Raw genomic sequence first — 26,001 nt, forward strand, 5'->3', positions numbered from 1 at the left:
ACACTGACTTAAGTGTACGTACAAAGAAGATGGGCGTGTTTGGCGTGTGATCTGCAGGAATAAGACGTACGAAACATTTATAGTTTAAATGTCTACGATTTGGTCGGTTGACCACAGCTGGACATACTTTACAAAGTTACGCACATGGGAAAATTTTACATTTAGTTTGAAATACTTTGCCAAATTTAATATATCAGTCCGCTTATCTTAATAATTACTACATCTAAAACTTAGTAATGCTTCACATAAATAATAAACATATATATAGGGTATAGTTAAACAGTTAGGGTGAGTTAACCATGCATTGGACACATACCTTGCTTCGGACAACTTTAAGCTATAAACTTTCATTGAACTTGAGTCTTCTCGTGTTTTTACTTGTTTCTGTCTTAGAGGTGAAGATTTAAACTTCTTACTGATGCCGATTTTTATTTTCATGTTGTAATAAAAATACCACAAGAATGGCCTTGAAATTACATCATATTTTGCATCATCAAAGGGGAGTAAGCAGAATTTTACGATTTTGCAATTTTTAGAGTTGTCGCTCTTTTAAATAGACTTCAGCGGAACGAGTCGGACATGGGTAAAATTTGTCAATGATTGATAATTTTACAGAAATTTTTCGAAAATTTTAGTTCAATGTTTGTATAATAATTTTTAGAGTTGTTTTTTACTAGTATGTTTACTTCACCGTACATCGGACACAAATTAACCATGCATTGGACACTTTCCAATGCATGGGTAATCACTTCCATTTTCATATAAAACCCAAATTAAAGCTGTTTTTTACGGAAATAGAAAATAAAAACTCTAAATTTTAAGTGAAAATACAAGATGTCGATATATGACAACTAGAAGTGGACTCAATTTATTTCTTTAAACTAGATGATGATAACCCACGAGACAAAGGCGCGAGTTGCCATATTGCTAGCATTGTAAAGCCTTTCTAAGGCGATGTGATGCACCTCAAATCTCTTCACATTTGTGGATCAAAATAGTCATCCAAATTTAACTAGAAGTTTAATTTTTTAATAAAAGATAAAAATGTTTCGATATCACTAATTTTAAAGCTCCGAGATCAAGGTATGATATTTTTCTGGTTTAAACAGCTGTTAAATACCGTATGTCCGATGCATAGTGAATATTGTCCGATCCATGGTGAATTCTGACTTATTTCGAAAAAATCGGTTTTTATAGATATTTTCTCAATAAATAGTACATGATTTGTAAAAATTTTATATCTTAACCAGATACTACATGTTAAGTTCCATTTTGATAATATTCGGTCGGAAAAAAATTCTTTTTCTTTGCACTGGACATGTAACGCTTACCACTGAGCTATCACCGCTACACACACTTCAAGGTTTTAAAAGCTACAATGAAGCACCGCATTTACACATTGGAATTTTTTTGGAAAAACTTCATTTTTTATCGTCTCTGGGTCTTCTCTCCATTTTTTACATATGTTTGTTAGTTTCTTTGAATTAAAATGCACACAAATAAAGTTTCAAAATCGTGGAGAGATGACCCAGAGATAGCAAATTTTTAGATAAAAGTGTTTAAAAATGTAACATTTTTTACCAAATGACGCATCTAGCCAACTTTCAAGTTCTTTTTTAGCAAATCAAAATGCAATATTGGGAAAATATTTCCCTCTCCTATTTCACAGAAACCCGATACATCAAAAGAATGCTAAAATTTCATGTGACAGATCAATGAAATTTTCACTTTCATGTGCGCCCAAATTCCTGCCGAATGCCAGTCAAAAGCGCCCCCGTCCTTTTCAGGAAATCTATCTGCTTTAGGTATTTTTAGGGACCATCTCATAACACAGTTACTATACTCAAATTCCTGTGTTTAAAATTTCAAGAAGCATATATTTATACTTTTTCTTTTATAACACTTTTTATGACCTAGTCTTGAAATAATTGCTTTAAAAGTGTAAATATGCTCCCCCCCCCCCCCCCCCCCCATTCAGTGTGAAAGTATTGCACAATGAAAACCCCAGTCAGCTCCCTTTATACCATCATGATGAATGGAGCATTCAGGATATCAGTGCAGCGGTTACATAAGCAAACAATTTTAGATATCACATTATAATTTACATATAGTGCACTATGGCCCCTGCATATCTAGTAATTCTAGTTAAACAGTTATGTTCAAAAGAGCTACGGTATGTAAATTGCACTGAGGGTCATAGAATTGTAAACGGTGAGGTGAATTGCGACTGACCAGACCAGGATTTGAACCTTTGCCCGTTATGCAAATTATCCCAAGTTTCCAACTGTCGTTAATGCCCTGGCATACCCATCAAACTAGACAGTGATTTCTTAAATAATAAAAGTTGAATTAACTGCACTAGCTAGTATATTCAGATTCTAGGGTACATTCTAGATCAGGGCTTCAAAGCCTCTTTAGCTGCTACATAGGGAAAGGTAGTGAAAATTTCTGCTTAAAATATAGTATCAACCAAGCACAATTATATATCGATTTGTTTGGATTAACTAAATTAATGAAAGGGTTACATTTGTTTTCTGCAAAATGTATTCTGTACTACATGTATATCATGATATCAAATATCACATTTTCACCATTTTATATTTATTCTGGAGGAATTTAGAAACAAAAGTCATAGCCTCACATGTTTCATGCTGCATGTATTTATAAAGATGATCGTAATATTGGGTTGTGAGACTCTCTGATTGCTGTTTATGAAGATGGTAAATAAATATGAGTACATCAAATTATTTCTTTTAAGTTTATTTATTTACTTGTGTTATCGTTACTGCTTATTAGTTTGTTTCAGAGTTTATGAAATGTTTTAAAGTACTAGAAGAAATAATCCATATCTTTTACACATTAAGATAGATTCCCCCTTCAGAACAGATACACACAATATGAAAGATGATATATATATATATATATATATATATATATATATATATATATATATATATATATATATAATTCGGACTTCTTGGTTAGGGAACCCAGTTAAGCATTTATATATCGGTCTGGGACCCCAATGGATTAAGCAGACTTTTTCCGGTCACCCTAATATTTTAACTGATCCTTAAGGCAGTGTACTTTGTGGTAAGATGACTGATGTCCTGAAATAAGACTCTTTCGTAATTATTTTTTTCAATGCAATTATAATTTCTGCATTTTTTATTCGCATAGCGAGAAATAATTAAATTATTTATAACCCGGCATATATTTTCATAGGAATATATATATCTATTAAGTCGCCCAGAGAAAATGTGTAATATTAATCAAAATCCGCTATATATGAATAGTTTTAATTAATATCCCATTTAGTTTAATCATTTCCTATATTTTCTTACCCTTCATTCATTCGTGAGTTCAGTATTTAAAATTTCGAAAATTCATGGTCTACAAATGACTCATGTTTGTCTGGCAATAAGTTGCCTGGTTTCCGGTCGACCTGGAGAACCAGAAAAGAAGACGATGGCAGACGCCTCGAAGTGCTTTGGATCCTTTTTCGTAAGTATAAATCTGTTACTTACTATCATTTGCAGCTGTTTTTTTTTTATGTTTTATACGTCTTTTGTATATTATTTTCCCCTTTTTTATACGACGCGCTTGCATAGCGTCAATATTGACTAACAGCGAACGTCGAGGAAATTCTGAATACACATTTTTAATTTCTTTTCATTCATAATGATACATCTTTTTAAAAATCATCAAATATTTATTTTAATTAATTATTAAGTTTGTGGATGCTCATGGTTTGACGTTCGAAACATGGATATGATTGACGCATTATTTAAAGAAGCTGATAGTAAGCGCGGGGAGGTGGGGGGGTGGGGGGGGTGGGTTTCTTGTGTACGAGAATCTGAGATTTGTGTTTTGAGATACAATAACAAACGATTCTACAAAAATTAATGCAACACAAACCACTTCCTTCCTTTTATGACACTCTTTAGTTTTTGAACAATGAGTAAAATTTGGTTTAAGATTTGAACAAGACTTACAATGTCATATATTGTCAAAGACTACTTCTACAATTACATGTTCAAGAATTTAAGGTATTGCAGAGGTTTTTACTCTATTCTGCAGTTTTCAATGATGTAAACAGTTTCTGTCTATAATTTTAGATATTATAAGTAAAGATATGTTATTTTGTAGTAACAATAATTTGGCTATTAATTCATGTAATTTTCTAAGGTACTACATTTGTTAATTTTTTATGTATAAATATTATTTTTTAATATTATGTCATTATCTGTTTTATCAGCATATATCATAATTATATTAATAACAACTCAAATATGAATCTGAGTCTTCAAGGTCTTTAAGTGTATAATTCCTTTTCACTGCCTATAAAGCATTAAAATAAAATTTGTTATGTTCCCCAGAAACATAATTTTAGGAGGTAAATCTATTATTCGTATTTTAGATTTAAAATCCTGGATGAATATGAAATTTCTATTACCGTAAAAAACTGTTCTTAAAACAGTTTCTATATACCCCTTCCCCCTCATGTGTGCCAAAATTTAGTAAAGGTGAAATAATCATTTTTTTTGGTTAGATATTGCTTTTATTATACATAAAATATACATAACACAACTCACAAAACTGATTTAAAAAGGACCCAAATCCTCGGAGCTTAAAGGGGCTTTTGTCCTTTACCCACTGGGGCCACAAGGTGGCCCTCACTGGCTCACACCCCATTATTAGCCTGTTGAACCCCCCTTTAAAAAATCCTGGGTCTACCAAAGATAATTTTGAAGTCTTTATATGAAATGATAAAATGTATTTATTAGCAAAAGAAAAAGGATATAAAACGGGGGTAGTGTACCACAACTACCCAATTTAAAAAAAAAAAAAATCAATAAAATTCTAAATAGAAGATTTAAATGTCAAAAAAGCTTCAAGATAAGTATACATACATATTTTTGTTGTATGATACATGTACTTACATGTATGATAACTCTGCTAATTGGTGTATTAATAAAATTGGGTTTACTTGTACTTTTTCTTACTTATATGCCTCTTTGGGGCACACTGTACCAATTAGTGTGTTATGAAGTACTTTTATTAGTATTTTTAATTACTACTTACTTATCACAGGCACTTGTTTCAGTAATAAATTTTTTAACCCATAGTATAGTAATAACGCAATATTATTATACTATGGGTTAATTTTTTTTATCGAATCAAGTGCCTGTGTTACTTATACCTTTTTTTTGGGGGGGGGGGGGGGGGCATATGCCAACCACAAGATTTTTCCAGGACTCAATCCTGTGCAATCCTTAAATTAAAATCATTAATAAATGAATATACATTTTGGTGGGTTCTGGTGCATCCTTGAAGTCATTTTTCACATATAAAATAAAGAAAATCTAGCAGTGTTACTTTAAACAAATGAATTATGATCTACTCTGTTTCAAAAATGATATTTTTGAGTGTTTCTTCAGGGGAGGGGGGGGGGCTTGTGTCCAACATTCCCCACCATTACCACTTCTCTGTTCCTACGGCCCTCTATTCTACTGTACTGCTACCCTAAGAGGGGATAATAGTCTGCTCTTGGGATAGTCAGGTTGAACTGAATTCCAGCAACACAAAGTAAAACAAAGATAAATATTTGATGTGAAATTTTATTTACAAGGAATAAATGAGAATAAATGAGAAACATGTACTTTCAGTTGTACTCAAAATAATTGGAAAAATGTGATTTATATGATTAATGAAAATTTGAAGGAGTTTAAAATTTTATTAAAAATTACTTAGAAGATATGGATTTTAGAGAAATCCGTTGAATTTAGATCGGGTTCGAAATTCTTAATGTTCTCAATATGGCGCCTAAGTAAATGCAAAGCTTTGGAGAGAACCAAAAAAAAAAAAGGTAAGTTAATAGGAATTCATTGCTCTCATAATTTGTACCGAAGTCAATATGGAGTGGTCAGAAACGGGAAGATGGGCTAAGTTGCCAAGAACAGTGGACGTAAGAACTCACACAGCAGGGGTGTGCAATTACAAAAATTAGTTACTAGCCCGTCGGGCTAGTGGCAGTAACAAAGTTACTAGCCCGAGGTTGCCAGTCACTAGCCCATTAACTACCGAAAACAATACATGTATAAGTATAACAAAAAGGTTAAAAAAAAAACATTTAAGTTGAAATAAATAAAACAAATAATGGTTTGCGCTTTTTTCTCCCTATTTTTATCGACTATGATAATCAGGGACCTATATACTAGGTCCCTGCTATAATTATTATGTCACTGAAACGACTGGCGATAGCAACACACAAAACATATAGGTTAAAACGAATTAAAGATTATGATTTTACAACAAGGTTAATTCGTACATCAATTCAGTCGCCGTAAATATATGTATACTTTCGTTTTAGATTTACCAGTGTTTACTAGCCCGACGGGCTAACGCAGTATAGATTTATGATAGCCCGATCTCTAAAATTGGTAGCCCCGGGCGTCGGGCGATGGTAATTGCACACCCCTGCACACAAGACAATCGAAACAAACAAGTATGGTTAGAATAATGTCCGTCGAACTCAGTAACATGTATACATGTAACAGGAATGATGCTAAAAAAAATTTAAAAGGCATGCTCCATAAACTGATTAACTGAATGTAAAATAAATCAATTAATACCTTGCAAATGAAGAAAAACTCGAATTCATTTAGAAAAAAAAGTGTTAAATATGATATTTTCTCTAATCTGCTAACAGGGACCTATATACTAACAATATATAGGTCCCTGCTGCTAATTACAACCAAATTTTGCTATTTTTTCCAAATAGAAAAGCCCAGGCTCTTGATTTAAAGACCTAGAAAAACCCCTGTATGTTAACAGTACATGTATCACCGTTGGGTGAGCGCAGATGGTGAAATATTGGATACATATTCAGTTTTAACTTTAACCCCTTTGAAATATGTTTTGGGATGTGTAAAAATGCTGTGTTCTGATTGGGCAGAAAAATATTTACGTGTATATGATGTATACTTATGGCAACTTTCAGTTATCGTTCTTGACTTCCATTTTTGGAAATCGTCCAGACCTGATAATGTGCCAAATAAATAATAAATATGTTGTCAGTAGTCAAGTAAAGAGGTGATATTTCTTTTTTATTAGCTAAATTATGTAACAATGTCATTATTTTGAAATCAATTTCACAGGTATCATTTGCAATGAAGCATAACTAACTAATCCCATTGTCTTTCTGCACGAGATAATCATGCCACATTGTGTACACAAACTGTAATTAGTATTTTTACGTGGAATCCAATTTCAGTGTGTTAAAAACTGCAGGTTTTAACTTTTTCTGTAATGATATTAGAAAATGTTCGGTAATACATTACAGCCATAAAAAGTGCTTACCACATGTTTATAGCTATGTATTGGTAGGCAGGTGTATGTTCATGATCATCGGAAAGAATTTTTATTTTTCTCACTCTTGAAATTTTTTGGATTTTTCTTTGAGGCATGGTGATGAAAGTAATGGTAAAACAACCAGTTTTGGAAAAGAAATTAGCAGTATTATAACAGCTGGCTTTGCATATAACATTTAGAATTAGGGATCCCAAAGGGGGGGGGGGGGAAGTAGGATAGTTATTCAATTCGTTTCGCCAAGCTGTCGGGGAACCACACCTGGATGCCTTAGGGCTCTCGATTGTCTATAATTAGGGCCATTCAAGGGCCCCATTCCTAATTCAAAAGAGGTACCTTTCTTCCCATTTGAATGTGTTAATTTTCCCAATAGTCATTTATCCCCAAAATTAATGAAAATATGGTTGGATCTGTAATAACTAAACTTGCTATTCATATTCCTCTGTATTACAAAACAAAAATTTAGTTCATAACAAAGACCAGAAACCCAGTACAGTGGACTCCGGATATAACGAGATGCACGGGACTTATTCAGGACCCTACTTTCGTTTTGTGTACATGACTTGCATTTCGAATTTATACTTTTCTCTTTGTTGCCAGCTTACAACGACAGATTATGGTCCAATATTCATTATAACATGTGAAATTAATTAACACACACACTAATATTGAAATTGTCTAATTAAAAATTATTTTTTTTAAAAAAAAATTGTTAAAGTGCAAACCAGCAGAGCTACAGTCTCATCAGAGACTTCTGGTTTTGACACAAGTCATCAACATATTGACTTCATTTTCATACCATGATGTCATAAACATGCAGCAAAATGTGAAGATTTAAAGAGGCTGGGGGGTTGTGGCCATTTTTAGACTATATTGATCTCCATTAGAAGAAGAGCTCCATATGACAGTCAGGGGTGAGACTGAAATCCGTCATTTTTGAAAAATGATGGATAATCGTCATATTTACTAAGTACGTATTTTCGTCATTTTTGTCAATATGACTTACTATCGTCATATTTTCTTTTCAACTTAATTCTTCTATCCTGGTTACATAAAAGCAAAATTTGAATTCACCGCTGAAAGAAGAGTGTTTACACAAGTTTCATTTCATCCGGGTTACTAATTACTGCCGACCACCTGCGTTAGAACATCAACATGGAAGGTGAAAGTTATTATTTAGCGGTAAAATGTCGAATTTTGGTAGAACTAATTCGCCATTTTTACATGGCTTTTAGCCCTATAAAAACATATAGTACACCGTCTGGAAGAATACGTACTTGTAGAGAAAAGTCTCGACAAAAAGTTAAAGCCATAAAAAAGTAGTGCGCCCCGTAAAACAAGCGAGATATTTCAGTGCGCCCAGACCCTCCATTTTGAAAAAAGACGGAATATCGTCATTTTCGTCTTCTTTCCTATTTAATGCAAATAAATTGACAAATAACTCTTCCACTCTTATTTTTGCTTGGGAAATTTATACTGTCAACATAACCAGTATTGTAGTCAACTGTATTAGAGAAATGAAGTTCGTTTACAATGTTTTTTGTCCTTTTTTCAGTTGGTGGATCTAACATTTTTCAAAGAGAGGTAACTCGGTATTCTAGAAACACTCTAAATTTTTATGACTGTTTTTCGTCATTTTCTTAAAAATGACGAGTTTAAGTCATAATAAAAATTTTATTTTATGGCTTAAAATCGTCATTTTAAAAATGACGGATTTCAGTCTCACCCCTGACTGTATGAAGATATAGAAAATGATCAAATTTTAAAACTAAAATTTTTGAAATTTTTCTTTGCCAAATGATAGTTCACAGCTTAAGATACCATATCTAAAAAATTAAGTTAAATCTGGTGGTTAATTAATTATTTGTTGACCCTCCAGCCTCCTTAAATGTAATATGTATGCCAAATTCTATTATGATCTGAATTGTGGTTATGTTACTCCTTGTATTAGACACAAAATCCTTTAACAAATATGACTGACCTCATTGCAAAAATGGTGAGAAAAAAGGGAAATTTAAATGAATTTTGAACGAAACAAAGAAGAAAGCAAAATGGTAGTTAATTAACAGGGAAATTCCAATCTTTCAGGTGATGAAAAGGTGACTACAAAGATATTTTTACTTATATAACTAAGCAAATTTACGTTTGATCTCTTGAACTCTCAGTCTCTTGATTCAGAAATCCATGATCCCTCCAAGTCAAAATGCAGTCTTGATATGAATAATCTGTTGTTATTTACTCTCAATACCTCGAAGTGTCTATGTTTTAATGTTTACATGTTTTCAAAAACCCCAGTCAAATTTTCAAGAAAGACCAACGGTTGACAGTTTTTGAGGCAAAAATACCTTCTTCAGGCAACAGTCAGCTGTTCATCTGCCATTGTCTTGCCCGAATTTGACCTCTTTTTTTGACAGCCTACCAATTTTGTGTCTGTTGGGCCATGTTATAATTTTCTCTGCATCGGTGGTCGATTCCTTCAATTAAAGCAGTCGTACAATAGTCTGTCGACCAACCTTCAATCATCATCCGAACATTGGTAGACAGTTCTTAAAGTCGGTCGTCGATGGGTCAACATTATTGGAATTGGGTTTTTGTAAATCTTGGCTGATGGTGAAAATCAAACTGTGGCTTAGTGAACGATGATTGGGCGACTATTGGCCAACTTAGAATTATCTAAATTTTGAAAATTACCAGTGTTCTTAGGAATTAATGTGACTGCTCCACGTTGCTCGATACTACTGTCGGCTGATCATGTTTTTAAGCTGACGATACGACAAAAATTTGATTTGCTTGACCATAAGCTTAAATGTGCCCTAGGCATAACTCTGCACACTTTACTGAACACAAACCCACAACACATGATTGCAGTCCTGCATACTTTGAGGTATTGAGAGATACCTATACTAAATGTAGAACTCTTCAGTGAGCAGTGTTTAAAGCTTCCTTTAATTCAAACAAAGGTGTGATGGGGGGGTGGGGGTGGGGGCTTGTGATTAATTCCAGATAGGTGAACTTGTTACGTGTCTTTGAGATCAAAGACTGTTGAAGGAGTGAACAAAATAGTAGTTTAGACTATATGAATCAGCCTTGATAGTTCAATGGTTAGAACATTTGACTAGTGAAACAAGTGTCCTTAGTTCGATTCCAACCTTTTATTTTCTTTATACATTCCTTTTCTACTACAGTAGGTTACAGATTAAAAAAAATGTATATTTATATTTTAAAAATGTGTTTGTTATGACTTATTCACAAACAAAGGTGTGATGGGGGTGGGGGTGGGGGCTTGTGATTAATTCCAGATAGGTGAACTTGTTACGTGTCCTTGAGATGAAAGACTGTTGAAGGAGTGAACAAAATAGTAGTTTAGACTATATGAATCAGCCTTGATAGTTCAGTGGTTAGAACATTTGACTAGTGAAACAGGTGTCCTTAGTTCGATTCCAACCTTTTATTTTCTTTATACATTCCTTTTCTACTACAGTAGGTTACAGATTAAAAAAAAAATGTATATTTATATTTTAAAAATGTGTTTGTTATGACTTATTTACATGTTAAGGAAAACATTTAGATTTTAGAGTGATTAATAATCTCTTAAGAGAGGTACTTTTGAGTTTGATTAAAATACCTGTAATTATGAAGCTTTTATTTCCCTACAGATGTCAACAATGAAAATGAAACAAACCAATCAGTGGATCAAATTAAAAGTTTTGGTAAAAGAAAACAGTTGCATATACATGCTAACAAGAAAGGACTTACATGAAGAAGTGTTGTACAACTATGAGAATGGAAGGAGGATTTGGTGTTTAATTGAGGTAATTTAAAGTGTTGATTCCTAGGGCTGTTTGTTTGATGAAATTTAACCATTAGAATATTTAGTTTTGAAGAAATTTAAAATAAAATTATGCATGCAATTCCATTCAGGTGAGTTTTGTGACCAAAAGTCATCTTTTTCCTGATATTTTATCACAAAATTTTGTAAGAATTACAGTAAAACATGCTTATAACAAAGTGCCAGGGATGGAAAATTTTGCTTCATTATAAGTGTAATTCGTTTATATATCCATTAAGTTTACAATATATTTTAAAGTCACAGGGAATAAAAATCACTTTGCTCTAAGAGTCAATTCATTATAAGTGTGTTAGCTATAAGCGTGTTTTACTGCATGTAGAAAGAATGATATATAATTTCAGAATCTGGTCACCTTAAAGATTTTTTAGTTAAACTGTAAAGAAATATATTCTAAAGGTGAAGGTAAAGTTGTTAATTATGTAATGCTGTACACATATCCACTTTGAGGTATCAGTGGTAAAATACAATAGATTATGCACAGCGGGTCTGCATTTTAACTTTGAGGGTTTTGAGAGATTGAGAGTTAAGAGATCAAGAGAAAATTTGCTAAGTTATATAGAGAAAAAATCTGTGGATCTTTTCACAAAAAATCTTACAACATATTTTTATCTTAAGTGAAAACTTATGATAAAAATCGTTTTTACAAAAATTCTTAAGAAAGTCGTAAGTGCAAAATCTGTCATAACTTTACGAGAGCCCCAACCCTCTCTTAAGTATTTTAAAAATGATTTTATTGTAAAAATATAACCGCAAAAACCAAAATACATGTTAAATTGAACTTTGTAAAGCAACTTACAATAATATTTTATATTTTTTTCACAATCATTGTCAAAAATTTAAGTGAATTACACTACAAAATATTTATGATGTAAGTTTCACTTGTGACCTTCTTTTACGTCAGACTTTTGATTGTGACATAGATTTTAAACTTCCTTGCTTCACAAACGATTGCATTCGATATTTGTTGTCAATAATGTTTGTTATGCTGACAAATGTTAAAAACTAATTAAGTTTTATTTTTATTTTCACCCACTTATTTAAGGATTATAAAGCATATTGAAGTCGTTGCTAGGGATGAAGTCTGTCGTAAATAAAATCTTAACTTCAATCTGCTACGAATGTGTTCTTGTCGTAAGAAATTCTTAAGTTAAAATCTTACGCAAAAACTTAAGTTTTTTTGTGAAAAGGGCTACTAGACCCAAGGCTAATATTTCAAGCAATCAAGAACGTCGAAAGATCGAAGTTTGAGCCATTTGGAGTTGCCTGTAGTAAGGAAATGTGTTGCTTAACTTTATAATATCTGAGAATTTTCATACCTGTAATGACATAATCCCCCAGTTATTCTGGCATTCTCCCCTCAACCCCTTTAGCATAGCTAGAGGAATCCAAGACACCCTTCTACTTTTAAAATGTCCCATTTCTATTTCATTTCTTATGGATAACCCTGAATACCTGGTCACCTCAATAATTATTTTAAATTTCAAGGATCATACATATATCTCTGGTCCCCTTAAAGCTGACATGAACTCTTAAATATGCGATATTTTCATCCTGGTACAACTTATTTCATTCTCGTACTCCCTTTTTCCGCCATATTTCTTTCAGATTCGCTCTCTTATTTTACCGGCTATATAAACCCTGATGACCCTGATGCCTTTGTTACACTTGAGTGATTTTCTAGCCTGGCTGTCGACATGTACACATCTCTGATAGCAAAGTCTTGGAACACGCCATGAACTGACATAAAAACATGTAGACCTGTACACATCTCTGATAAAGCAGTTTTGGAACATACCATAAATCTGAAAAACTAGGAATTTTACTGAAAACCATAAAGAAGTATTTAAATTTTGAATAATTTAGATGCAATGCATTAAAATCAAAATAGCACATGCATGTTTGATTCACACATATATTTGAACAATAAACAAGAAAAGGCTACCACATGCTACCTCATTTTTCAAATAACACTGTACTATTGAGCATTATGCCTGCTACACGGTATATGCACATACTATGCAACTTATGCATTCAAGTATAACAAATTCAGATGTACATGCATGCATGCCGAGAAAACGCATCGAATGCTTTAAAATCTACCTGAAATACTGCTATCGGTACAGGGATGTGCACATGTCGAGAGAATAACTTCCTTTTTAATGAAATATGCATCATGGAAGAAATAAATCCATTTGTAACTCAACGGTAAACACATAGTCACTAGCACTTAAACACATGTGGTCCCTGTTGATCAGTATTTTTGGTCAGGGAAAATATCAAAGGTGAAAGTGACACTGGTATTTTGCCTGATTACACAAAATAGTCACGCAAATAAAACGTTTCAGAAATCAAAATAACTGTTTCGATATATGTATTAATAGTTCATGAATGTGGCTTCATTACATCAAATTTAATACATAAACATACATTCTTGTTACAGATCTTACATCTTTTAAAGAAAATAAAAGGAGGGGGTGGGGGTGGAATATGTATAATACATCCTTCAATATATTTTAAACAAACGTCGGAAAAAAGTCGGATTTTCCTTGATCAAATATATGTAAATACAGGTGACTCTCGATGGCTCGAACTCCGATCTCTCGATCTCTCAAAGTGAACCTCTGGTCCCATTTTTTCCCTCTATATAACTAAGCAAATTTACTTCCGATCTCTCGAAACTTCCAATCTCTCGAAGTTCTCTATCTCTGGAACCAAGACCTGGGTCCCGTTACACATATTTCATTGTTTTTTACTCTCTATCTCTCGAAGTTTTGAGATATACTTGTTCGTGTGTACAATCAAGCGTAAAATTAATGCAGCTTGGACTTACCTGGATAACGGTGAACGCCTGGGGTTGGCATGGAGGTGTTAATTGGGTGTTTACATAGATGACACTATATCTGTGAGCATCCGAGTGTTGATATAAATGATTAATTGGTTATAATTGGTAAATTAGAAAGGAATTGCTTCACAACTTATTTTGACTTGACAGCGAGACGAAAATATTTAGAAAATAATTTAAGAGGCGTGTCAATAATTTTCCATAGATTATGAAGTTTTATTAGAGTGTACATAATCCCAATATGACAAACATTGCACAAGAAATCCTATCTGAAGAATTAAATACTGATTTAATACGAGAAATCTGGTAAAGGACCCCATCAAGCCCGGGGGATAGCCACACCGACGATTGCTATTCAGGTTTTATGCAATCATGAAATGAGAACAAATAAATATTGAAACTTAAAGAGATCGTTTTATTTATTCAAAATACGATCATTGTTGTTGAAATCAAGTGAATTACCTGTAAAATGCGCATGAAAACGTGCAATGATATTATCAACATATACTTCCGGTATTTATAATGGTAGAACAATGATGATCGGAACTGAAAATTCCGGATTTTATTCACTTTCTATCTCTCGAAACCCTGGATGTCTCGAACTTTTCTTGCGGTCCCTTGAACTTCGAGAGATCGAGAGTCACCTGTACGTACAATGAACTGGCTTCAACTGTTTTAGATATAAAACTAAAACTAATATATCGTAAATTTAAGCAACACTGAACAATTTGTTTCTGTACATAGATTATTTTCAAATTGGGGCCCTTTCAGGCATCACAAATTACAAGCATGATTGATACAATTACCGACAAGAACAGACATAATTATGTGTATATAAAATAATCTACAGTACATGTTTTGGTTTAAATTGAAGTTAAGTAAGTACATGTATTACACTATTAGTATATATTAGGGATGTCAGAGCCGTTCAAGAATTGTTTGGTTTTGTAGATTCAAATTATAAAGCTTCAACCTGCAATTCCATAAGATCTGACGTGATGCAACTATTCATAAAGAATATTAAACAGCTGTTACAAAATTGTAAATACATGTAAACTGGGGGACAGTTATAAGTGTAATTAAATGGATATTAATATCATGCAGTCTTTTTAGCTCACCTGAGCCGAAGGCTCAAGTGAGCTTTTCTGATCGAAATTTGTCCGTTGTCTGTCGTCGTTGTCGTCGTCGTTGGCGTTGTCGTAAACTTTTCACATTTTCATCTTCTTCTCTAGATCTACAGGGCCAATTTCAATCAAACTTAGCACAAAGTATCATTGGGTGAAGGGGATTCAAGTTTGTTCAAATGAAGGGCCACGCCCCCCTCCAAGGGGAGATAATTACGAAATAGCAAAAAATTAATGGCATTATTGAAAAATCTTCTTCTCAAGAACCAATGGGCCAGGAAAGATGAAACTCATGTGGAATTATTGTCAGGTAGTGTAGACTCAAATTTGTTCAAATCATGACCCCCGGGGGTAGGGTGGGGCCACAATGGACGATCAAAGTTTTACATAGGGATATAGAGGAAAAATCTTCAAAAATCCTCTTCTCAAGAACAGCAAAGCTATGATTGGTCATATTTATATGGAAGCATCCTCAGGTGGTGTAGATTCAAGTTTGTACAAATCGTGACCCCCGGGGCTAGGGTGGGGCCACAATGGACGATCAAAGTTTTACGTAGGAATATATAGGAAAAATCTTCAAAAATCTTCTTCTCAAGAACAGCAAAGCAGTGATTGGTAATATTTATGTGGAAGCATCCTCAGGGGGTGTAGATTCAAGTTTGTTCAAATCATGACCCCCAGGGGTAGGGTGGGGTCACAATGGAAGATTTAAGTTTTAATTAACATAAAAGTATATAGGAAAAATCTTCAAAAATCTTCTTCTCAAAAACAGCAAAGCTATGATTAGTAATATTTATATGGAAGCATCTGTAGGTGGTGTAGATTCAAATTTGTTCAAATCATGACCCCCGGGGGTTGGGTGGGGCCACAATGGATGATCAAAGTTTTAAATAGGAGTATATAGGAAAAATATTCAAAAATCTTCTTCTCGAGAACAGCCAACTTTTGATTGGTCATATTTATTTGGAAGCATAATCAGGTGGTGTAGATTCAAGTTTGTTCAAATCATGACCCCTGGGGGTAGGGTGGGGCCACAATGGGTTATCAAAGTTTTACATAGGAATACATAGGAAAAATGTGTAAAAATCTTCTACTCAAGAACAGCAAAGCCATGATTGGTCATATTTAATTGGAAGCATCCTCAGGTAATGTACATTCAAATTTGTTCAATTCTTCCCCCCCCCCCCCCCCAAACCACTTTTATATTTAAACTTTTCAACCTTTCAAGACTGAACTGATTTCTGCTTTTTCCTCGCCATAGTGCTCAGGTGAGCGATGTGGCCCCTGGGCCTCTTGTTAAGATTGTATTGATAATTTGCACAAAATCTCATAATTAAAAGTTCTCTCTGTTTTTATAAGAGGCACGCTTTAATTGTTTACCAGTCAAAGGTCACTGACACGACACGTAGAAATGGCTTCAATTAACGGGTACATGTAGTCTCGTTATGACAAGAAAGGACAAATGCAAGCATTTGATATCCTGCATTTAGGTAAAATGTGCAGTAAATATTATATTAATTTTGAAATCAAATGCATTGGATAAATATAGATGTATAGTATTTATTGTACTACGTAAATGTTTACAAATCAGAAATTCATTGTATAATGGTGATAGCGTAGGTTAAATATTGTACAACTAGTCTATAAAAGACAAATAGTGAAAATGACATGAAAAATTGATTTAAATTTCAACGAATATTCGACTATCATTCGACTAAAGCCTCCAACTATTCGACTAAGCTGTTCGAATAAAATTGACATCCCTAGTATAGATGAAAGTAACATTGGTAATTGAAATAGTTCTAACCGTGTACCCAAATGTAAAGTGAGGAGATTCTTGAAACCACTCATGTATGCTTACATGAGAGGGAGAGAGAGAGAGAGAATGTGTGTGTGTATACTTGTATGAAAATGCAAAAAAATATTTATCCACAATCTTGCGGGTAGGGTTTCAAGTAATCCTTACAGATTCTCTTAAAATACAAGAAATTGTATAGGTATCAAATTTTATACTACCTAGGGAAAATTTTCAAACTGGATGGGCTTCCTATACATACATATAAAACAGGCACGTAGCACTGTTTCTCAAAATGTGTATATGCGATGGGGAGCAGGGGGCAGTAAAATGATTGATAAGCCAAAAAAACAAAAACAAAAACAAAACTTTCGGCACTTAAAAATTTGGAGGGGTTCAGAAAAATGCCGAAATACTTGGGGGAAAAATGAAAAAGGAAAAAAGGGATTGAAAAAAATCCGTAGTCAGGGGGAGGACAGATTCCATCCATACTATCATTTTCAGAAGAAAAATATTTGAGTATTCAATACAGTATCGTTGGATGAGAGTGGGGAGAACCAGCCATTCTTTAGAAAAAATATCCTTACAAAATTAACCATTAAAGACAGGCCTGTAGAACGCGGGGATTGGGGATGCCCCCTCCCATTTTTCCAGAGCATTTTTTTAGCTTGTCAAAGATTTTTCAGTAAAGTGTCAATTATTTCTTACGGCTGTCCCCTTTCAAAAACAATGCTACGTGTCTGAAAGACACTCTCAAAAAAGAGAGTATCTCCCCCCCCCCCCCCCACTCCCCACGTGTGTGTATATTTGTTAATTTGTGTTTTGGTTAGATGCTTTGATGTTGTATTCTAAATAATTTTCTCACACCAAACTACTCAGTTTAGTTTTTAGATAATTACGAAAATCTGGCTTACATGCATGAAGCTATCATTAAAGCTGACATGAATTCTTAAAAGCGCAACATTTGCATCAATGTAGGACTTGTTTCATAATTAAAAAATTATATATGAAGCCTGTAATGCAATATATAACACACAAAGAATGTTTGTATGTTTATTAGATCTAGACAATTTTCAGTTTCACTTCATGAACAGCAATCAGACTTTTTTTTAATGATTTCTTATTTTTTATCCAGTCGCGTAAATACTAATTCCCCTTCTCACTTTTGATATTTTCCCTAGCTGACCAAAATCTGATCAGCACGGACTAAGTGTATTTGAGTGCTAGGCTGTATGATGACATGACAACGTCTTCCGGTTGAGTATTTATAGAGTTTATTACTTTTCTGCGATGCATATTTCAATGAAATACAAGGTGTAAATCACTCGGCATGTGCACATCTTCGAACGGGTACAGTGGTCTATTTTCCAGGTATGAATAAGTTTACAGCGTTCGACGCGTTCTCTCGGTATGCACCATTATATTTGCATATGGACATGCATATCAAATATGCTGGTTGTTTGTTCCATTCTTACAATAGATAATTGCAAATTGTTTGTACAATTTTTACTGTGAATTATTCCAAGTTAATTATGCTATATATCTGTATATTGGCATGCTTTTAAAAAACATGCACAACTATGTTTTTTTCTTCCAAACTTGCATTTATATTATTCAAAACGATACTTATAATTAAAACATTGCTGTGACGTCATGCCTTTGTTCTTGCAGTCTAAAAATTTACCTGTAGTCGTCCGATAATAATGATTAGCAGTCCAATAATATATTATCGGACGGCAGTGATAACAAAATCGGACAGTAGTTAAAAAACAACAAGAAGATTGAAATCAAGGTTTAATTTGTCCAGAAACCAAAAAAAAGTTAGGGAGAAAAAATTCAAGGAAAGCGAACGCGAGGAAATTAAGTTGTTAAAAATAGCAAATCCAAGAAGAAACTGGAGTCTTAAACTTCCTCAAAAGTAACACTTTCCATTCAGTTTTTTTGCAAAGCGTTTTCGATACATCACTGGGAATAAGCCAATTTAAATCCATTTCTGATAGAGAACCAGTCTGCGAATCTCTTCATTTAACGGGGTTTGTTCGCCAATGACCATGATGACCGCACTTTTAAAACCCAAGATTTTCATTATATCATTCAATCAAAATTTAGATAAAAATCCGCATTATTACTTTAAATGCATTTCGAAGATATCATCCAACACTGTATCTGTATCAATGTCAAACGCACTTAATAAAAAAAAAAATATTCCAAATCATAAAAAAATCCCTCATCACCTGACCACTGTCCATAGTTCCTGCTAAGCCAAACGACTGCCACTGAATGAATGAAACAAAAGAGTTCACTCACTGATTTTACTGTCTTAAAAAAAAAACTTTCTCTTTTCTTTTGTCTATTTATTAGATGGTTTCAGATAGAAAACTATTGATGCCTGAACTCCTATTGTGTAATTGTATTTGAATTATCGGACTCCTCAAGGTAACTTTTGGACATTTCAATAGCAATGTTTTAAGTAAGATATATGCCTCATACAATTTTATATGTAAAATTATCAGACTGTTTTCGGCCCTAACGGGCCTCAAACAGTCTGATAATTTTACATATAGAACAGTATTCAGCATATATCCATTACATATCTTTATGACTGTTTTTATATCTGCTGTGGTTTTGAAATGTTTTCATCAATTCATGTGTTCCCAGATACTTTACTGTCGGAGATGTGCACGCGTCGATAGCCAAACCAAAAACTCACTCAAGTGTAACGAGGGCATTGGGGTATATATTGTTACAATAAGACAAGGTATCTGAAAGAAATATGGCAGAATACGGCTAGTTGGTATGAAACAAGTCATACATTGATGCAAATGTTGCGCTTTTAAGAATTCATGTCAGCTTTAATGATAGTTTCATGCATGTAAGCTAGATTTTTGATTTATAGGATTAGTTTATTCATCAGTTTTAAGAAAAAGTGAGGAATCATTGCTTAAATGTAATTGATTAATGTTTTACATGCTTAAATATAGAATATATAAGGTTGTGCTCAAGATGTGGGGGCCAGGGAAATTCCCCCATCTGTAATTACTTATTCCCCCTGTCATTCTGGCATTGCTTCCTCAAACCCCACTAGAGGAGGAATCCAAGACACCCTTCCACTTTTGAAATGTCCCCTTTCTATTTCAGTTCTTATGGACAAACCTGAATACCTGGTCACCTTAATAAAGATTTTAAAGTTCAAGAATCATGCATATATCTCTGGTCCCCTTAATGATGGGTTAATGCATGTAAGCTAGATTTTTGATTTTTAAGGATGTTTTATTCTTCAATGTTAAGGAATAGTGAGGAATCATGTTGCTTAAATGCAGAATACCCAAGGTTGTTCTCAAGATTCAGGGGCCAGGTAAATTCACCGCCTGTAATGACATAATCCCCCAGTTATTCTTGCATTGCCCCCTCAACCCTCACTAGCAGAGGAATCCAAGACAGCCTTCCACTTTTAAAATGTCCTCTTTCTATTTCAGTTCTTATGGACAACCCTGAATACCTGGTCACCTTAATAAAGATTTTAAATTTCAAGGATCATATATATCTCTCTGGTCACCTTAATAATGGGTTTTATGCTAGATTTTTGTTTGATACATTTTCATTCACCAAATTGTACCACCAATTTTTTTCCCTTTGAGTTTTGCAGATCATTGTGACATTCTAGATGAAAATTGGGTATTTCATGACCTTAATAAAGATTTTTGAGTTAAACGAGTACTTGTATGAGGGTTGTCCAGAAAGTTCTTAGACAAATGCCATAATTTTCTTGATATTGACCACTCTGCCAAATGTTTACAACATAATTTTAATATAGACCATGATTTAGTAAATATATAAAAATTAAACAATATACACTATTTCACAAAAATTATAGGTGTGAATAGATTGTATATACAAGCTGCACAGCCCAGTATGACATTAAGTTAGTTTCATGATAACGTCAAGAATATGGATTTTGAATTTTTAACTCACCTCAACGAAGTTGGGGAGCTTATGTAATACCGTCAGTGCAGGCGTCCGCATCCCAGGTTAAAGTTTTTGGAGCAGATTTCTTTTCAAGTACAGTCAAACCTCGTTATCTCGAACTCAAAGGGACAAAAAAAATACTTTGAGATAACCAAGGATTTAAGATATTCAGGGTAAAATACTTAAGGAATAAGCAGATGGGACTTCAAAATATAACTTCGACATATCCATGGTATTTGAGATATATCCGTGTTCAAAAAACAGAAGGTCAGCTGTACTTCTATGCCCTATATTAATCAGAGATGCATGAAGGATGCTTCTAGTATGTTTCATTATACCAGTCAAGATTTCAGATGCTGCAAATTCAGCTAAAAGGAGCATTTCCAAGTAACTATAAGCCCTATATTGACCAGACTTGCATGGATAATACATATAAGGATGCACACTACCGGACTTGCTTCAATTGCTGGATCTGACCTACATTTTCCAGATGAGTGACCAGATTAAAGTTTTTTTAAGCAGGTTTCATTTCCAAGTAACTATAAGCCCTAGGTTGAACAAACTTGTACAAATGATACATATTAGGATGCACACTATACTTGACTTCCTTCAGATGCTGAATATGACCTACATTTTCCTTCCGGATGAGTGACCAGGATAAAGTTTTTGGAGCAGATTTCATTTCATAGTAGCTATAAGCCTGGTGTTAACCAAACTTGCATGGATGATACATCTAAGGATGCACATTACTGGACTTGCTTCAGATGTTGGATCTGACCTACATTTTCCAGATAAGTGACCAGGTTTAAAGATTTTTAACAGGTCCATTACCAAGAAATTATAAGGGCAATCTGGACCAAACTTGCATGATGATGCGTTATGGGATAAACACTCTCAAACTTGCTTCAGATGGTGGATTTGACTTACATTTTCTGGATGAGTGACTAGTTTAAATTTTTTAGGTAAGTCCATTCCCAAGTAACTGCAAGCCCTATTAGACTAAAATTGCATAAATGTTACATGTAGGGATGCAGACTACTAGATTATTAGTTTAGTGTGGGACTTTGCCTTACTTAAAGACAACATTCGTTGAGGTGAGCTCTGTTATCTCTTATTACCTATGATTATCAAGTATTTGTGGTGCACATACAATTTTTTCTTGATTTAGCCACATGCACTGCTAGTGTGTGTGTGATATTTACATATAGACCATAATGGAGTAAATTTTTAAAATTCAATAAACGATAATTTAAGAGTATCATCAGTATGCACACTTCCTGTATATAGCTGCAGAGCCCAATCCGATGTTGCGTTTTATTTATTACACATTATTATGCTTCCTGTCAGTTTGTCTCTATATAATCAATACCCAACTATTTTCGCATAGTGTTCTAAGGATTTATATATCGTAAACATACTATGCCGAAATAGCTAGTGCGTGGCTTCTTTTTCTGAAAAAAATCCAACAGCTCCCACGCCATGGATCGAACTCACGACCCCGACATCATCAGTCTGACTCGCTACCGATTACGCCACAGATGACATTGTCTAAAGCACTGTATTATAATATATATAAACTTAGTTTCAAATATTTTACACTTAAAGAGAAAAAAATAAACAAATTAATTTTCTAAAATAGTTTCTTGCAATTTTTTCCCCTTCACTCAACTAAAATTCTCTGAAACTACATGTATCTGTACATGGATCATTCAAAATTAAAGAAAAAAGATAATGTACATGTAGCACAATGTGACGTCATGATAGGGGTGTACTAACATGAATGTAAGAAGTGATGAAACATTGGAAATGGAGAAGATGTTGTCGTTTTGATACAACAGTCAGCATAATAATAACAATAGTGTTGTACTTTGCATGCACTATGCCTAAATAGTAGTCAGGGTTTGACACATAGTGCACTCACCTCCGGCTCGTGAAAAATCATATATACCAATTTCAAATCAATGACCTAAATATATTCTAATAATTTTTAGATGTTTGTCAATGAATAATTAGTTTGTCTCTGACATTGTTTCAACCATATTTTAGATAATACATAATTTTATGATTGGACGCTGTTCCATACGGATGGCCGACATCGCTTTTTCTGTCAATTTGTGAAACATATTTGTTGCAGTTTTTTCTTAAGGTCAAGAATTAGTAAATGAAAGGAGCCTACAATTTCTTTAATTTGAGAAATAGATTCCTTTAATGACTATAACTTGGTCAAATAAGGTGTATTGAGGCATAACTTTTAGGTAAACAAGATTTTAAAAAATCATATTTTAAGCTGTTATTTTCAGTGAAAAATTAAGAAAACCTGTCATGAATATGGGAGTTTTTTTCCATGTCAGACAAAGGAAATGTATCCAGATTGCCTAGTATACTGTCTCTAAGAAAACTGTAATTTGTATGTTCTTAGCCTTTGAGGTAAAAAGTTTAATTTAACATGTACCATATAGCTGAACTCAGACAATTAGTCACCAAAATATTTGTCTATTGATGACAGGAAAGTTGAATTTCTCTGCCATTGACATTAGGTGTGTAACAGGAAAATGCTGCATAAGCAAGAACAGGATTTGAACCCAGCCCTCTGTATCACTAATCAGGTGCTTTAGCATGTTTATTAACTGAGTGATCTGGCGATGGGGATCAAGCCTGTCTGATCGCCAAATTCCTCCCTCCTTAAATTGTATTTGCCCTTGAAGACACAACTCAAGTTCTTTTTACCCCTGGCAAGCCTTTTACCTGCAAGTCGAGGGGTGATCAATGGCACCAAATAAATATGGGATGGACCAAACCAGGATTTGAACCTAGGTCCCCTGAATCACTAGTGTAAGTTTCTTTTTAAAAGGAATAACATTTTAATACACATAGTAAATTAGAATTTCATTTTTTTCAGGAAATGGATAAAAAATTGGTATGTGTCGAGCAACTATAGCCACCTGATAGAAGGGTAAATTAGAAAGTTCAGATTACATTATGCCAACAGAGATGATAACAATGCCAACCAAGCTAAAAGTTGTCAAGGTTAGAATTATTTTTTTCATTAAATTACAATGTATGTACATTTAATATTTTCATATCAACTTACATGTATGAAGGTTGTTATTTTTTTATAAACCTGTTGTGTAGGAAAACTTTTGTATTGGAGACAAGACAAGTTAATGACTTAATGATAGACTCACTGCAGAGAGAGATGTTGGAAAAGTGGATTTTGTTAACAAAAGGAAGATAAGGTAAAATATGAGAGGAGTTGTGAGTTTTGTATGACACAGTACTATTTGTTAACCAAAAAATTAATCTGAAAAATCTTGAGAAATTTAACTAAAGAAAACTTCATGAAAAGGAAGCACATGCACATATAAGGGGAAGCAACCTATTGAAAATTATCTTGCAGCTGTTCTCGGGTCAAAAAGTGATTTAGGATTAATAACTTGTATGCATATACATGTATATAAGGAAAATCTACATAAGAGAAGAAAGGGGGTGCATCTAGATAAACAATTTTATTTCTCTATGTTAAATAGCTGACATTGACTGTGTTCTTGATTTAAAAAAATACGTACATATGTTGGGGTAACTTCAACTGAATGTTAACATCTACTTTAGTTCATCGAAACTTGTGGACAGGATCATATGATCCTGCATGTACTATTTAAGCCTTGATTTTTTTTTTTAACTTAGATGCTTAATTCACCTTTGACAACTGAGTGTGTTGAACATCATTATCAAAGATTCCATTCATTTAAGATTTTATGTTGGTTAAGAAATGTGTCATTTAGGGAGATTTGTTTTTTATACATGTGCGTAAGTTATTTTGTAATTATTTTATAGCAAAGTAAATTTTTCAATTATGATTGTTCTAAGTTTTAGAGATTAATAGAGATTTTTCTTTTCTTTTTTTTTTTTTTTACAGATCAAGGCTGCCAACCTTTGAGAGATACACTTCAAAAAGAGTGTTTAAATTCAAGACATTCAGTCACAGTACTCTGTAAATATTATAAAGTAAAAGTTATTTATTTAATTTGGAAAAGCATTTGAGAAACAGAGGATGTGAAAAAGACTTTGTCCATTTCAAGCTATCTGTTGTCAAGTACCAGGAATATGTGGATTTTATTCAACAACTTTATTATGAATTTGAATAGCAACTTTCAATGTCTGGAAGCTTTTTTATCAGTAGGGATGTAGATGTGAAATTATATAAAAATTATTTTCAAAAGATATTAATCAAGAAAATTTTTGTAGATTAATAACAGGTAAAATTTGTAATGAGAGATCTTTTATTGATCATTTGCAGTAGTAAGCGACAGTTGTTATAATTGTACCCCCACTCTGAAGTAGGGGGGTATTCTCATTTACCCTTGTGTGTCTGTCTGTAACAATTTTTTGTCGCAGTTTTCTCAGCAACTACTCATCAAAGATGCTTGAAATTTTGACTCTCTCTTTGACTAGTCATGCCATATTGTGGGATTCATGAGAGTGTATATTCACATCAGAGTGGGGGTATTACTAGTGAGCATTGGCTCACAGACTTCCTGTTTGCTGAAGTTTGTGTTTGACCTTCATGTCTTTAACATGATATGGCTTAAGGATATGCACAGTATAGTTTGAACTATATTTTCTTATTCTCTCTATAATTTAAGAAATCCAGTAATTGAAAGATCTTTGTGCAATTTTATGATACCTGGTAATGCTTGCACACCTTATCTGAATCAAATTTTGAAGAAAATACCACATAAATCATTTTTTTTTGGGGGGGGGATTTTTCTTTTAAAAAATGCAAGGGTTTTCATCATTTGATATTTTTTCAAAACTCCTGATACATGTAATGTATGCTGATTTTTTTGTCAAAGAACACGTAATGGTATCATGATTTTCAATTATATTTTCTCTGAAAATTATCAGTTGGAAGGTTCACTGTAAAGTGCATGTACATTGCATATGACCTTAAAAATACTGTGGTGGCAAAAGACAAGAAATTTTTTTTTTTTCAGTTTTGGTACATGTACTATATTATTATTTCGTTAACCTGTCAATTTTAGATCAAATGAAT

At 33.4% G+C, this 26,001-nt stretch overlaps 1 long non-coding RNA gene across 1 annotated transcript; it reads left to right on the plus strand.

The window, feature by feature from the left end:
* The first annotated feature begins 3,446 nt into the window (after window positions 1-3,446).
* Window positions 3,447-25,800, plus strand: LOC133184587 (uncharacterized). The gene is made up of 5 exons (XR_009720823.1): window positions 3,447-3,504; window positions 11,028-11,183; window positions 23,848-23,975; window positions 24,081-24,184; window positions 24,865-25,800. It is a non-coding gene; the product is annotated as an uncharacterized LOC133184587 (long non-coding RNA).
* Window positions 25,801-26,001: the final 201 nt, after the last annotated feature.

Source organism: Saccostrea echinata, unplaced genomic scaffold (genome assembly GCF_033153115.1).
Source record: "Saccostrea echinata isolate AGI-Se365-2 ecotype Australia unplaced genomic scaffold, CSIRO_AGI_Sech_v1 ptg000010l, whole genome shotgun sequence".
NCBI classification, from domain to species: Eukaryota; Metazoa; Mollusca; class Bivalvia; order Ostreida; family Ostreidae; genus Saccostrea; species Saccostrea echinata.